We start from the raw sequence: 14,850 nt of genomic DNA on the forward strand, positions 1-14,850 counted from the left end.
CGGATGTTTCTTATTTTGTTGGGCCAACGGGTGTTCCTTATTCTGTCGGACCAACGGGTGTTCCTTATTTGAACCCTGTTGAGCCAACGGGTGTTCTTTTGGCTCCTGAGAGTTGACTGAGATTTGGTTTGACCGATTTTGTGCTCTGAACAGAACTATCGGTTTATAGGCATCAACTGGTTTTTCAACAACAGGGGCCTTTTTTTCATCAACAGAAGTTTGGGTCATTACCCTCCTCCCAATGGCCCTAATGATGGCCATGTTTTCAACAGAAGCTTTCTTCTGGGCAAACTCCACCATTTTAATGGAGTCTTCTACCCTTTTGAGTAGTTGGGCCACAACATTTTTGGTTGCCCCCGTTGAAGCTGCAACAAAAGTCGTAGTTGCAAACTGATTAGCCTCCTTTGCCTGAATTAAAAAGCTCTTCGTTCGGGCTGTGGCCCTCACAATTGCGTACTGCTTTGACGCTTTCACATAATCTTCAGTAATCTTTCTCAAACTTTCAGCTTTCTGGAGAAGTGTGACTTTTTTCGTCACACCAGTTACCTTCGGGACAGCCAAGAGCTTTCGCTCCGGAGCCCCTTGGGTGGCAGGGGAAAGAAGTGCATCTTTCCAGGATTTCGTTGACTCTACCTTTGGGACAGCCAAGAGCATTCGCTCCGGAGCCCCTTGGGTGATGGGTGCTATCTCCAACCTTGGTGATTTCAGAACCATTGGAGTGTAGGCTTGTCTCCTAACAGTTGCTTCAGCATTCCTATAACAAAAGAATACGTCAGTAAGTATCAACTGTATATATATATTATTATTATTTTGTTCTTCAAAAGATGAGAGGAGAAATAAGTCCCACTGGGCGTGCCAGAATTTGTAGACACAAATTTTAAAACATGAAGTGTTTCAACACATTTCAAAATTTTTGTTACAAATGTCCACTGTTTAGTTTTTGGACTAAACAGTGTTGATTATTTGAATAGCAGGTTCTTATTTCCGATCTGTATTTCAGATCGTTAATTACACATTTTATACAAATGAAACCTCCGATTAATGAAGAACAAAATAAACAACAAAAGACAATTTAAAAAAAAGAAATATTTTATTAAGATTGTTATGGGTTTTGAACCCTCGAATACAAAATACAGTTTGGGTTTGGAACCCTTTACCTATTCATCGCCATTAGCGTAGGCTCTTGAGTTCTCTAAGTTTCTCTTCTTCTTTCTTGTAACGATTTGTTTAGCTCTCAAATTCTTTCTCTCTCTCTCTTCTTTTCCACTTATGATTTTTCTGATCCTCTCGTCTTGTGTGATGGTCCTCGTATTTATGGAGGGCCATCAGGTGATAGGAACGCTTCATCTTCATTTTGAATTTCAAATTGAATGATATTTGAATTTCAAATTGAATGATAACGCTATTTAAATTTTGAATAATAGCGCTATCTGATTAATCGTATATCTGATTAACCGAATTGATCTTTGGGGTTTCATCCTGTGTGATGTCTTTGCTGTAGGCTCTACAGGTGTCATTTTTTCGTAGGCTCCACGTGTCATTTGAGCATTTTGAATAACGTCGTTAAGATACGACGTTGTTTTATTTATATACCTCAACGGAGCAAATTAATCATTTTGGGAAGTGATTGCCTACAACAATCTTATCGTAGGCTCTATGTGTGTGATTGACTGTATTTGAAATTTAAACATAAATTTGGTTTAAAATTTATGTGCCAACAGTCATCCTTATTGACTGCAACTGTTAGCTCCTTATTTTTCAATTTGAGCAATTTTGACAAACTCATACTAGAATTATCAATCAGTGTTGAATTGAAAAATAAACTTCACGGGGTACATTAAACCTTAATGCTATGTTTGTTGGGAGATTTGGAGAGAGATTTGAAAAGAGAAAAGGGAAAGATGTGTGAAACTGGTTGGAAAAAATAGGTTTTTAGTGACTTTAATTAAATATTAAAGAGGGCCCCAACCATCTATTGTGTTGGGTCCAAGTGAGTTTAGATACTTTGCAATAAGATCTTTACACCACAAAAAGAATAGTAAAAAATCATTGAGAATTGAACGAGAAATTACCTCATGAAATTAGATTCATAAAAGATGTAGTAGAATTAGTGTGTATAATATGTTTGTAACTCTTGCAATATTGCAGAGGTTAATGGTGTATTAGTGACTAGCCATAAAGGCAGGAGGCTCCTCCTCTCTCTCCTATACATGTATAAATTGAGACCCTTCTGTCTAGTCTCAACACAGAAATTTTTGCTTCCATTTTACAAGTCAGTTTGCCAGAAAGTTCATACAGTGAGAGAGTGCTGCCACGGGTTTTGTTCACTAAGCTAGACAGAGAGTGCTTCTGTCGTAGCTGGTTTTTGACTGTCGTATCCTGAGAGGCAGAAGTCGGAATTCCTCAAGCACTCGACTGGTGAGGCAGCGAAAATCTGGTTTAAGGAAACTGCTACCGTTCAGGTTTCGGTTTGCTTTATTTACCATTTTAATCTATTGGGTATTTTTGTTGTAATTTAGTTGTAATTCTCAACATGTGTTTTTGGTATATAATTTTGATGTATTCGTGAATATATGTATTTGATTTCATAATTTAGACAACAAGCTTAAAACAGATTTTTATATTTTCCCATGAAAGTGGCCAAATAGATTCACATGATAGATCTACACAGTTTAATCATAATTAATATTTATGCTTGCTGCTGTGTTATTGTCAGTGTATTTCAATTTCTTTCAATTCATATATTTGGTGTGCCAAACATATTCTTGATTGTATATGGTGTCATGTTATTATTGCTTGAAAGTCAAATTTAGTCTACTACATAAGTTGGTGTACCCACGGTTTGTATTGAAAACAAATAGAAAATACTTTTATATACCTACTTTGCATATTTTCAGTAGGAGGATTTGGTCATAGCCCCCTCACTATCTAATTTCTCTTTCAAAAGGACAAGAATTATATAAGTACTTTCAAAACCCCCTGATATTTTAAAACTTATTTCTTTTACTATATTACCCTCATATCTATCAGCTCTCCTATTAAGACATTTCCACTATGTATTTTAGAGTAAAATTTTACTCTGTATGAAAGTAAAATTTTACTCTGAATGAGAGTAAAATTTTACACTCTGAAACTAACAGTAAAATTTTACTCTGTATAAAAGTAAAATTTTACTCTAAAAAATAAGTAAACTGTAAGACTCTGAAGTTAAAAGTAAAATTTTACTCTGTATAAAAGTAAAATTTTACTCTGGTTCTGTCAAATAAAAAAACAGAGCAATAGAACCAGAGTAAAATTTTACTCTGGTTCTATCAAATGAAATTTGATGTTTACTCTGAAAAATCGATGGAACTTTGAGCTTTGAGCTTTGAATCAGGCCTATAATCCTTGAATCAATCGATGTTTACTTTGAAAAATATTGAATCATGCCTATAATCCTTGAATCAGGCCTATAATCTGAAAATTTTAGAGAAATCTCAATTTTTCATACCTCGGTTCTTCAGATTTTTCAGATTTTACAGATTTTTCAGATTTTTAAAACTTTGAGCTTTCAAAAATTTATATATTCGAATTCAATATATATATATGTGTGCACAAATACACACACACACACACACATATATATATATATATATATATATATGTATCAGCGCGATTTGCAAGTTCTCCACAGCTCCGGCCATGGAGGAAGCTAGGATTAGAAGAGAGAGACGAGATAGAAGATGAACAGTTAAAGGAGAGTTGAAGGAGGAGAGTTGAGAAGATGCAGAGAGAGATCGTCGGAGCTTAGGAATGACACAGCTCCGGCCATGGAGGAAGCTAGGGTTAGAAGTGAGAGACGAGAGAGAAGATAAATTTTGTATTTGAATTGTGTATATGTGAGGGTATAAAAGTCTGATAAAATATTTAAATAATAAATTTTGTCCTTTATGCAAGATTTTATAATTATGAGGGGGTTTAGAAAGTATAATTTTTTTCTTAGTCCTTCTAACAATGAAAGGAAGGTAAAGGGGATTTATAGCCAAATTTCTCTTTTCAGTATTGGTAATTTTTGGAAAATTTGTGCACTATTTTTTTTTTTTCTTTTCGGGGTTACTAGATGTTACATTGACATTTGCATAGTTGTGTATTGATTATAGAAATAGGCTTACGGTTTGTTTGTAGAAAATAGTTAAGCCCACTGTTTTCATGATTTGTTTTGTTTTGGTCTATTTTTATAAATCACATATTTCTCTATGTTAGAATAAACCTTGGCCACAATTTTGGTTTGGTATCTGTGTATTGGAAGATGTATAGGGTTTGTCCACTGTTTTCATTTGAATTCCTTTTCCTTCACACCTTTTTCCGATGCATGCCTACAATATTAAAAAAATTAAAAAAAATTAAAATAAAAAATGAGGAATTACATGCTGCTAGTTGCTGTTGCATATATGATTACATACTAGATTAATTCACATGTTTTTATTTTCTAGATTTAAATCAATTTTTCATGTTTCTTATTCTAGAATTATTTACATGTTAATTACTATAGACTTATTTGCATGTTAATTGTTAGAATAATTTACAAGTTTGTTGCATGTTTATTGTGATTTAAATTCTAGGTAACTCTAGCCTATTAACTTTTAATTTAAGGTTTTAGAGTTATAGAGTTTTGTAACTTGTCTAAATTTATGTACATGACTATTGTGTAATTTAATTGGGTGAATTAATTTTTTTGAATTAAATTTATTTATTTGGAGTTATGACTATTAAATTTTATTTTAAAGTTGAATTTAATTTTGAAGTTTTAGTTTTATTTTGTAACTCTTGCATATTGATTTAATTTATTTATTTAGAGTTATAAGATTACATGATTATTGTGTTGTATAAATTGATATGTAACTCTTGAATATTAATTTAATTTATTAATTATTGTCAATTAAATTGATATGTAACTCATGGCTACAAGTTTAATTATTTAGGAAGTATAAGGTCTTGTCACCTTTGTAATAATTTTATTTTTGTAACTCATCTTGCATGTTAATTGATTAGTTAATTTTCTTATTAATTAGTTTGCTCGATGGTTTCAATTAATTTATTATATTTACTTTATGCCTAGATTATTTGGTTTGAATTTTTGTTTTGTTTTTTTTGCTAACTTTTTTACAGGAATACCTAAGCGTGGAAAAGAATTATTTGGACTATATTATTTAAGCAGTTTTGCTTGAGATTTAGTAGTGGTTACTTGCCAATTTTTTAAGCAAGGTTGTTTGCTTGACATATTAGAAGCATTTTTTTTTTTTTTTTGGCTTATCTTTGTTGTAGCAATTTTTTATATTGCTTGTAACTGTTAGCAATTTTATTCTAATTGCTTGTAAGTTTGGAATTGGTTTTTTTTAACCTAATTCATCCCTTGAAAAATTTAATGCTTAAAATTGTTCATCAAGGACTAGGAGCCAACATACTCTTGAAAGTTTTATCAAAAGGTTAACTGGGTTTTAAGTGGGACTGGTGTGACCCCTCCAGTCTTCCTGGAACATTCTTGACTATATTCGATTTTAGGTTAAGTGGTGAGACTAGTTTTTGAATTAAATTTCCAACTGTGGGATTTTCTAGGAGTTAAGTTTAATTTCTAGAAATACAGAAATTGATATTCTGTTGTATTTTCCAGAAATGACAACTGTCACCAATAATGCTGCTACTGTTACTGTTGGTGGGGATCTGAACCCCGGGGCAATTGATTTACCAACCCCAACTCTAACCTCTGTGGTTAACCCTGGTGTTACTCCGGCTGTTCCGGGGGGACCGCTCAGTCACAATGAGTGCCTAGAGAAATTTGCTGGGGTGAACTTCAAGAGATGACAGCAAAAAATGTTGTTATACTTGACTACGCTAAACGTTGCAAAGGTTTTGAGCAAGGATCCTCTAGCTGTGGCACAGAATGAGCCAGACTGGCAGAAAGTCATGGCACTTGACAGGTGGAAACAGACAAATTATCTTTGCCAAAACTATGTGTTTAACAGCTTGACAGACTCACTCTGCAGTTTGTTTTGTGCCAAGAGCTCAGCAAAAGAGTTATGCGAATCTCTGGATAAAAAGTACAGGACTGAGGACGTCGGGGCAAAGAAATTTGTGGTTGGCTGGTTCTTGGACTTTAAAATGGTAGATTCAAAAACTGTGATAAGCCAAGTCTAGGAGTTCCAAGTGATCTTGCATTGAATTCATGCTGAAGGGATGCCTTTGAACAAGTCATTCCAAGTTGCTGTGATCATTGAGAAACTTCCCAATGATTGGAAAGTCTTCAAGAACTACTTGAAGCACATGCGCAAGGAAATGTCAGTTGAAGACTTGATTGTCCGACTTCGAATTGAGGAGGATAATAAAAAGAAATGAGGGAGTACCTCCTCAGTGAAGGCCAATGTCATTTAGCATGGCAGATCTTTTGGGGTAAGGAAGAAGCTGTAGACATCCCATTTTTGACTGACCTTAAGACTCAGACGTCATCGATTGAGTGCTCGGTGATTGCACATGTTGTGCTCGTTCTGAGGTTACGGAGTCACGGCTGAGAGCCTTGCCTCCGGACTTCGGGACTCTTTTGTGCTTTGCCTCGGTTTGCGAACCATGTTCTGTTTTCTCTTTCTGAAGAGAGGGAGAGGTCTCGTAGATCATCTCTCAGTGGCTGTAGGCTACTTTTCGTGGTCGTAGACCACTGTTCCTGTTTGGAGACCAGTTTCTGATTTTCGGAGCCGTCGGCCGTGCGCCTCGGTTCGGGACTGCTTAACTTTCTCCGTTTGCTCCGGTTTTTGACACACACTTTGTTTCCTCTCTCTAGAGGGACACTGTGACCCGGGAGACCACCTTCGTGGTCGCACGCCACTTTCGATGCTTAACAGTTAGTTTTCGGGGCACCCAGCTGCGCGTTTTGGCCCCTGAACCCTCGTTTTGCATCCGTCTTGGTTCATTTTTGGCATGGACCCTATTTTCATTGTTTGGAAGGTGGTACAAGGGTGGGAGACCACCTTTTCTTCTTGGAGACCACTTTTCCCCGCCGGCCGATTTTTCTTGTCAGGTAGCTGGTCTCCCTAACTTTTGAGCGACAATTACTGGTCTCCCACCATACCACTAGCTTGCATTGAGTTGGGAGACCACCCCTAGAGGCTGCCGACCAGCTTTTGAAGCTTGAACCTTTTGACCCTGGTCGGCCGACCAGGGTAGGTGGTCGGCCGACCACTTGAACTGGTCAGCCTACTTCCACCTTTTCTGTCTCTGTGAGTGTGTGCCAGCTGTGCCAGCTGGAGGGCACAGACTGCATCTGGAGGATTGGCAACCTTGTTTTGGATTCTTAAAGAAGCTTGACCCTTTGCTCTAAGCTTCTAAGGGAAGCTTGAACCCTTTTTAGCTTCTTGAAGAAGCTTGACCCTTTGGCTCTAGCTTCTTCAAGAAGCCTGACCCTTTTTGCTATAGCTTCCTCTATAAGAGAGACCCTCTCCCTCATTTGCAAAGGTTCAAAAAATTTGTCTAAGGCATATACACCTCCCTCTCTATATCTCTCTATTTTGGTCTCAAAAGTCCATGGTACTTGCACATTTACACTACACCTCTTAGCCCAACACCCGTAACACCAACCTAAGCTTCTTGGAAGGTCTTGAGAGGTCCTAAGGGCTGAGTTTTTTGGCCTCAAAGCTGCTGGAGTTGTTGAGCTTCAAGGGTAACACTTCTTTCCCTCTTTTGGTCTTTATTTTGCTTCATCTCTTAGCCATACTTGCAAGCATATTTGGGTTTTGTCATAAACTGAAAAAAGTCTTGTTTTGAAGTCCTTAACATGTTTGTTTAGACCATTTTTCTATTGGGGGTCATCTACCCCCTTGCATGCTTCATTTCATCTTGTTTTGAGCCATGCATTAGGGCCTTTGTGTTGAGCTTTGTTGGCCCTTTTGACCACTGAAATCCAGAGGATTTTCAGTGGTTATTATACTATTTTAAGCACCAAAATCAGAGAGGGGTGACCCTCTCACCCCTTGTCTTGTTTACTAGCATATTTAGCCTAACAAAGGAGCCCTTATTTACATGCCTCCAAGCCATGTTTCAGGCCATTTTTGGTGGGTTTTAGGACCTGCATAGGCTCTGCCCAGAGCCCTTTTTGCCATTTTGGGTGTCCATCTTGCATGTGTAGAACAACCCTCTTTATAGCCTATCAAAGAGGCATGTCATTCTTGCATGCATTGGTCAAGTTTTAGTGGGTTTTTGGGTTTCATTTGACATGCCATGATTCTTTTTTTGACTGGTTTGGTGGCCTCTCATGTGCGTCATATGGTTGTAGTGTAAATCATGGTTCACTAGCTTGTATTGCATGATGTTTTGGCTCTCTTTCCTAGCATATTTTAGCCATGATCCAAACTAATTTTATTCATATTTTGGACTGCTTTAGCTCTATTTGAAGTGTTTTGGGTCATGCATGCATTGTTGTATATGGCCATAGTTCAATTTAAGCTCACTAGCTTTGCATATCGGGTCCACTAGCATGCGTTGTTTGGACCCTTGACATGTTTTGGCATCATCAAGCATGATATTTCAGAGCATATAAGGTTGTCATATTCTCATGTTCATCACTCCTTCAATATGTTTGAGAGTTGTGCTTGTATGCCTTATTTTTGAGCCTTAGCATGAGCTTCATTTCTATCCATTTTGAGCCATCATCTTAGGCCATTTTCCCACTGTCTTGGACCTACCTAGGGTTTTTTTGGGGTTGGTTTTTCCATTTGTGCATTGCTTTGTATACCTCTAGTATAACGCACTTCACTAGTTTCGGTATTCGGGCCATCTAGCATGCATTGTGTGACATATTTGCATGATTCGGGACCATCTTGCATATCATTTCAGAGCTGGAAAATGTATGATTGTATGCTATATTTCATCCCTTGCCATGCTTTGGTAGAGTGGCATTTGATGCCTTAGGTTCGAGCCTTTGCATTGTGTATGCTTATGTGTGTCTTGTTGCTTTGATTTCATCATGTTTGGCCACTGATTTGGGTGTGGCCGAGGGCCATTCCCTTTGGTTTAAGTCCATCTTGCATTGTGTATGCCACATAGTCCATGTTGTCGCATGAGTTGATCTTTGCATTGAGCATGCCTTGTTCATCTCATTGCATTTGTTAGTCTTCACATATGCATTGTGTATGCCATAGTTTAGTCCATGTGCATTGAGTATGTCATGTGTAGTTCATAGCATTGTGTATGCCATTTGCATGCTTGGGTGTCATTCCTTGCATCTTTGTATCATTTAGTTGCATCACATTAGGATTGCATGCTAGAAGTTGCATTGAGCATGCCATTCTTGTTTCATCATGTTTGGGATAGGAGTTAGCCCAAACACGGGAAACGAGGAGTGTTTCATACTCCAAGTGATGAAACGTGCCTCGATCCCCGGTCGCCGACACTCTTGACTATCCATGATAGAGTTGTTGGCTTTAGATGCTTATTTGCGCATTCATGTCACATTAAGTCGTGCAATCCGACTCCTCGGCCATCATGCATCGAGATGCGTGATTGGTGGTCCGAGGATCGAGGGTTACACTCCCTAGAGCCTATGCTATGACGGGGAGAGTGGTCGAGCACACATTTTTTGAAAATACCTTGCCATGCTTCCCTATTGCTTTGTGTTGCAGAAAACCAGAATCTAGGGGCAGAAAGTGGTCGGCCGACCAGGTTTTCTGGCAGGCCGACCACCCTTTTTGGTCTCCACCACAAAGGGGTGGTTGGCAGGTGGTCTCCCATGCCATTGGCTGGTCGGCAGCCCTCCCACAACTTCCCAGAGTGGAGTTTCAGCCTCTTGGAGCTTCGTGTAAGTTTCTAAAATAAATTACACACAAAGGCGGGATGAAGCATCGCGATGGATTTCCTGACGAAGCGACTCGAGCATGCATGCATCCATTGTCATCCAAAACAGAGCCGAGGCAGTCACATTCATTTAGTTTACATGCTTACTTAGCTAGTTTGTTAATTAGTTAATGTCGCGTAATAATTAGCTGTAGTTCATTATCCATCTGGTTTTGTATTATTCGGATCCTCCGAGGAGGGCAATGTTGTAATGAGTGTGCATGTGTGTGATGTATGTCTTCCAACCCCACGTCTTTCTCCCTTTTATTTACTAGTTTTTGATGGTTAGTTTAGGGCATGTTTCAATTAGCATACCTATGCTCGCATGTTTGCATCATTCATCTGTATTGCATGCACCGGGCTCGGCGCATCATGCTAACTGCATTGTATTTCAATTCCAAGTTGAATACATGTTATCTGTTGCATTTCATATGCCATGTTTAGAATAGCCAAGCCTATCCTAGTTGCATTTTTACATGTGTTGCATTAGCCATCTTAACATGAACTAGGATCATGCATTGATTACTAACTAGTTTCTGTTTTGGCTTGGAGTACTCAGTAAGTATTTATGCTTTAGCATCCTTGCATGTGTGTGAGTAACTACCATGATAGCATGCTTACCATGAGGCTATGTGCTTATGTGATATACTTGCCTGAATACCTGTGGGTGAAGGTTGGGTTGCTTGAGTTGGAATAATTCGTCGAAACCCATGTTTTAGCCTACTTGCGAGTAGCAAGCTTCAATCCATTTTCGAAATAAACGGATATGCGATGCTTTGTTCCAAATTAGGCAATCCAGTCTATACTTGTTTTGCTGTGTGCATCACATAGTAATTCTAGGCTAATAAACCGGAATAAGAGCACATGTGTTTTCAAAAACTTGATATCATGGTTAGTAGAGGCCGATCTTTGATCGGGCGAGCGGGGGTGCTCACGAAGTGACCTTCCCCAATCGTACCTAAGTTCCTGGGCCGAGGCAACTTTGGTGATGACGGACACGTGGCCTTAGGCACGAGTCAGGGTTTCCTAAATTCCCCCAAAATAAAATATTTAGGTGGCGACTCTGTATCTGGCAAAGCAGTCCATGTTTGGCACTTCTTTTTAAAAATTAGTTTTTCAAAATGATTTGTCAGATTTGGACTCTTTGATGATTCATCGGTCTTGCATTGCACTCTGCAAGATTAGATACAGGACCGTGACAGGGAGTCCCAAACTGTAGTAAGCCCAAATGAACAAAACGGGATTCCCTCCTAGGGCGTTCGGGGACGTCTACAGAAGCCGCCTGCAAACAAGGGCTCAAAGCTGGGGCCAAGGGGTGGTGTTACAAAGAAGTCGGCATATAAGCCGCAGAAACCTAGTTATCAGTTCTTAGAGAAGTGCTACAACTGTGGTAGTGAGGGGCATCATGCTAGTGATTGTTGTAAGCAGAAGAAACCATATAAGACCAAACCTCGTGCTTACATGGCAGATATGCAAGAGCACTCCCATGATGAGGATGACATTTACTTGTTTGCCGTTGTCTCTAAGGTGAATATGGTGGGTTCAAACCCAAGAGAATGGTGGATTGATACTGGGGCTACACGCCATATCTGCTCCGAGAAGAAGCTGTTTACAACTTTCGAGCCGGTTACAAAGGTGAGAAGTTGTTTATGGGAAACTCTACTACCTCAATTGTTGAGGGGAAATGAAATGTGGTCTTGGAGTTTACCTCAGGAAAAGAGCTAACCTTGAACAAAGCCCTATATGTTTCGGACATTCGTAAGAATCTTGTCTCAGGGTCTTTTCTTAGCAAACATGGTTTCGCATGGTCTTCGAGTTCGACAAGGTCATTCTGACCAAGAAGGGAGTGTATGTAGGTATGGGATATATGTTGGGGGGTATTGTCACGCCCCCAAACCGCCCCTAGTAGTTTGGTGCCGTGATGGCCAGTAATCCGAGATTACCGAAGGCCGAGTTACAAGAATCACACACAATCAGAGTATAAAATATGGGGCTTACAAGTGCGGAAGCAACATATGTATATACAGAATCTAAATAGTCCATGAGAGCCGTGCTTAAGTCCAATGAAATGACATACATTTTTACAAAGTCTTACAACTTAAATACAATAAGGGAATGAGATACAAAATACATCTTGACCAAAAGGCTTCTCAAGCCGACATATACAAGTACACATGAAATATAGGCTAAGAAGCATAGTCTTCAAGATGGTACAAAATGTTAATCCAAAACACGTCGGCAAAGCACCCAAAAACACATTGGCTACACGTCTAGGCCTCATTGCCTTCTTGCTCATCACCTACATATATATAGAGAGGGTGAGCTTGGATACTCAGTGAATGATATTAGATATAAAGGTTTTGCATGATTGATATCCAAGATTTCTTTCAAAACAATACATAGCATACTTTACAATCAAGGGGGAAATCAAGTTCATTGCCGGCCTTTCAAGTTCTTTGGATGTTATTACATCTACTTAATACAAGGGGGTGATGACAATTCCAAGACAAGAGTGCAGTTGCATTATAGTCCCCTGCAGCTAAGGACTTTCAAGACAAGAGTGCAGTTGCATTATAGTCCCCTGCAACTAAGGACTTTCAAGACAAGAGTGCAGTTGCATTATAGTCCCCTGTAACTAAGGACTTTCAAGACAAGAGTGCAGTTGCATTATAGTCCCCTGCAACTAAGGACTTTCAAGAAATGTCATCAAAACAAGATAGTGTTTAATATACAAGTAGGGATAGTCATTCATGCTAGATCAAGTACTTTTCAAAACAAGGCAAGACGAGATTTATGAAAGCAAGTGTAACATAGCTTTATTAAAAATACCACTCACATAGTTTCTTCAAACGTCGGGGTCGAGACAAGCCCAAGTCCTACAAACACATGGCAAAGCCTATTGAATGCACCCTCAACAGTTTCGTATGTACACAATTGATTTCGGAAAACATGCTGGGCACCAACCAGGTCTAGGCCGAGGTTCCACACCTCCTCGCCGAGGTGTGTTCCCGAGGGCCACATGCAAGGAAAAGAGATCGGGAAACTCTGGGTTTCCCTCTGCTGATGAACATGAAGAACATGAGTGTGAAAACATGAAAAATATGAATGCTCAATCATAATCTGTCATCACAAATCTGGGATTTTCGTGCTATGAGTTTGAAAACATGGACCTGGGTACCCGTACTTGGAATTCTTGCGGAAATAAACACAAAACATGATTCTTTATGCAAGCTTTCGGATCAAAACAAGACTTTCTTGAAGAACACATGAATGTCATTTTCTCTTTCTAAAATCGAACTTCAAAACGATGCATGGCTTTCAAATCATATCCGATCATGCAATGCAATAACACGAACATAGAGAACATCATGAGCAGATCAAGAATCTAACCTTAGAACACAGATCTAACGGTTCGATCTCTAGGAATCAAGCTTGAAGATCTACTTCCTCACTCTAAAACTCCTTCTTCCTCCTAGAGTTTCTCTCTCTACAAGGCAAGGTTATGATACCAAATGATAGTTTTCTTTACCCGGTTCTGGGGTTAACCCTCTACTGAGACACGTGGCGGCGACTGGTTGGGTTCTTCCTGAAAAGGTGGCTGACAGACCAGACAAAGCATGGTGGAAGGGTGTTCAACAAGTAAAGCGGTATGGGCTCTCTGACGAGGCAATGACATCGGCTAATAACAAGGCGTATTCAACAAGCTACACGGAATGGCACTCCGGCAATGGGTGACATCGGCTAACAAAAGGACTTCGGCAACTAAGGTGACAATGACCCCGGCTAGGAAGGACAACACTTGACTAAGCTGTGCCACATCTTGGCCTAGATGCGCCACACCACGGCCTAGGTCATACCACTCCAGGACGAGATCACTTGGGTGCAAGGTAACATCTCGGCTAATGTGTCAAGGCGAGAACGGAGGTCAACAAGGGGTTCCAAGATACTACTACTAGACTAAGGATGACCTCGGCTTGGAATAACATCGGCTAGCACAACTCAGGCAAGGCGTGACCTAAGTTTCACATCAAGGAAGGAACAAGACAAGCATACTACACTTAGACAAATCACAAGGCTTCAAAACAATGCATGGATCACACTTGTTTAAGCGGAACAAGTCACAAACATACACATGCAAACTTAACAAGTCATAATCATACAGATGCTCATGAACATGATGGGAACATAAAATGTGGGTTCCTACAGGTATGTTCAAACTCAATGTAATGACTGCTATACTAAAGATGAATAAAACTGCATCTTCTTCTGTTTACATGCTTGAGTCTTCTAATTTGTGGTATGGTAGACTAGGACTGTCACGACCCGAACCCGCTCCTATGGGTTAAGGCCATAACCGGCCAGTAATCACGAGATTACCTACGGCCTCAAACCAATAAAACAAAACTCATCAGAGTAAAGGGGCCAAACAGAAGCAAATTTAAAACTTTGTCCACAGAGTTGTGCTTATATGCACACCATAACATTCCAAACATTTATATGTTAATAACTCACATCAAAATATGTACTAACACAGAACACTGTACATACAGGATCATACAAGTCTAAGTCAGTCGAACCCAAGACTTATATACAAAAGTAGTCCAATGTTTTCGCCAACATGACAAAACTATGAACAAAGGACAAAGGCGAAGACAGTCTCGTGCGTGAGACGTTTAGGCTGACTCTTCAAAATCTTGACTGTTTCTCATAATTTCGCCGAGGCTGGTTCTGGACGTCCCTTGGCTCACCTACATGTACATGAATGAACGTGAGTGAAAGCCCAATGAATAATATCGAATAAGGAAAATACATAAGCAATTTTTGAAACAGTTACAGTAGACGGCCTTTGGCCCAATCACTTGTATCAATCAGCCTTCGGCCCAATCGTTTATGTCAATTGGCCTTCGGCCCAATCATTTATGTCAATCGGCCTTCGGCCTAATCATTTATGTTAATCGGCCTTCGGCCCAATCATTCATGTCAATCGGCCTTCGG

This window comes from Camellia sinensis, chromosome 13 (genome assembly GCF_055761805.1).
Source record: "Camellia sinensis isolate YWXY chromosome 13, ASM5576180v1, whole genome shotgun sequence".
NCBI lineage: Eukaryota > Viridiplantae > Streptophyta > Magnoliopsida > Ericales > Theaceae > Camellia > Camellia sinensis.